A 2794-nucleotide genomic window follows, 5' to 3' on the forward strand; every position below is an offset into this window, starting at 1 on the left:
TTTTCAGTAAATTTTCCTTGGAGGTGGTCCCCGCACGACTTACTCTGGGTTTCAGGGTGAAATTCGGGGTGGGTCTTGTCAATTGCCACTTAATACCATTAGCCATACAATACTCATTGAACTATCTAGAAGTGAATTCTAGATAAAAAGCCTCTGAACTAAAAAGCCATACAATACTCATTGAACTCATTGAACTATCTGTCCTTAAACAACACAGCAGAGCACCAGACTCCTTCTCAACAAAATGTTTGAAATTTTTGAACATTCCAAAAGCCTCTGTTTTCTTTGATAAAAAGTATACCCAACACTTTCTACTAAAGTCATCAATGAAAGTAATCAGGTACCTTTTTCGGCTGTTAGACTCTGGCTTCATAGGTCTGCATATGTCTGCATGGATCAATTGTAGCTTTTGTGTTGCTCTCCAGTGACTCTTCTTAGGGATGGATTCCCTATGCTGCTTGCCAACAATGCAATCTTCACACACCTTTGCAGGAGTTTTGAGTGAAGGGAGTCCACCAACCATTTTCTTGTACTGCAAGGTTCTCAGGCCTTTGAAGTTCAAATGTCCAAATCGGTGGTGCCATAACTGAGCATCCTCATGAGAAGTAGCTTGGAAACATGTCTTTTCTGTTGTGTGCATGGAGGCTATTAACACAAACATCCTATTAGCAGTCATTGAAGTTTGCATGATCAAGCCTTTAGAGGGGTGAAACAATTTGCACATATCATCCTTCATGAGAATTGCTAGACCTTTCTCTTGTAACTGACCTATGCTCAATAGGTTGTTTTTCAACTCAGGGATGTAATACACCCCACCAATCTTCTGCTTTGTCCCACCAATGTTCAACCTGATGACACCTTTCCTATCACTGCCATTCTAGAGTTATTCCCAAGTTTCACTGAGTGTCTAAAACTCTCATCGATCTCTGAAAACCAAAGCTTATTTCCACTCATATGATTACTACAACCAGAATCCAAGAACCATACCTCATCTCTGTTTGAATTGTGAAGCTCCATGTATGACATGAGAAGCATCTCTTCTTCCTCATCGAGTTTGGCATAGTTCGCTGCTTTCTCCCAATCAGGGCATTCATATTGAAAATACCCTAATTTGTGACATTTGTAGCACTCGATGATAGCTTTGTTGAGTGGCATTCTTCCTCGACCTCTTCCTCTTCCTCTATAGCCTCCACGACCTCTGCCTCTACCTTTAGTTCTATAATCCTCCCTTGTACTAAGCCTTCCTCCTCCTGTAACCTTCAGGGCCTGGTCTTCTTCCTTGTGTCCTCTCATTCTTTGTTCATGAACTAGTAAGCTACTTTGTAGCTCATCAATGGACATTGTTTCAAGGTTATTTGATTCTTCAATCGAGCACACCACATAATCAAATCTTGATGTCATCGATCTCAAGATCTTCTCTACCACCACAAGCTGCTCCATTCTCTCACCATGAGCTTTCATCTTGTTTGCAATGGTGAGAGTTCTTGCAAAGTACTCATCGACACTCTCACCTTCTTTCATTCCAAGAATCTCGAACTCTCTCCGAAGAGCCTACAATTGAGCACGTTTCACCTTGGTGGATCCTTGGTATTTCTGTTTCATTGAATATCCCATATGCTCTTTGCAGACTCCCTGTTAAGGATTGTTTCCATGATTGTTCAATCAATAGCTTGGAAAAGGTAGTTCTTTACCTTTAGGTCTTTCAACCTCTGATCCTCGATTACCTTCCTCTGTGCCTCAGTTGGCTCCACTCCACTTGCAACTGCTGGTATCCCATGTTCAATCAAACTCCAGTACTCCTTGGATCGGAGAAAATTTTCCATCAACAACGCCCAATGACCATAGTAGCCGTCGAACCTAGGGATTGCCGGTTGAACGAAGTTCCCTTCTGTCGCCATACTTGGTTCTCTTCACCTTGCCTCCTAACTCCCTCTCTCTCTCTTTCTCTCCTGTTTCACTCACTGTTTCTCTTCTTAAGAATTCTACGGATTCTTAACCTCACACAATCAGGCCCCTGTGATGGGGCTCTGATACCACTATTGAAACTCAATTACCCTTTGCACAAATAACTCACACGAATTGGGAGAATGAAGCTTATCTTATTGAATCAACAACTATGCTTATAAACAAGCCTTTACAACTGGAAGAGAAAAACCATAAACAACCCACGTTGAGCACTCCTCTAAACGTGGTTTAGTGAACAAGGAATAATTCAAACCTAATCTCTTAATCCCATAAGTCTAGGATTTATTAACAGAAAGCAGTAAATGAATAACAACACAGTTACTACACTAAACCCAAACAGATTTAGTACACTAACCCCAGCTCCAACACAACCACCCTGGAGGGGGGAAGATTGGTTTGTGGACAAACTGATAGATTCTATAAGAAATTGACCTAAAGCAGTCGAATAAAATTTAGAAATGCATCAACCATGAAGATTTACCCATAGAGCAAATTATGCTAGTTGAAATTTCAAGTTGCATAACTGTGTCTTCTCTTGGGTCTGCTAGCAAAACTAGTATCACATCGGGTCATCATTGCTTGAGAATGATTTAGTACATGGTAATGATAAAGACATTAATAAGTAATAAAAAGAACAGTAAGAAAAAAAAAAAAAAAAAGCCAAACAAACAAACAAACAATTTCACAAACCCTTTCAATGATTCAATGACTTCCTTTTGGTTTCCTTTAATTGTCGTCATGGGATATGAAGCTTCAGAAAGATGGCTCAGCCAAAAGGGTTAATGCAACCCCACACAACAACCAAGCCAGTTAAGAGCTAAAACCAACT

Source organism: Fragaria vesca, linkage group LG5 (genome assembly GCF_000184155.1).
Source record: "Fragaria vesca subsp. vesca linkage group LG5, FraVesHawaii_1.0, whole genome shotgun sequence".
NCBI classification, from domain to species: Eukaryota; Viridiplantae; Streptophyta; class Magnoliopsida; order Rosales; family Rosaceae; genus Fragaria; species Fragaria vesca.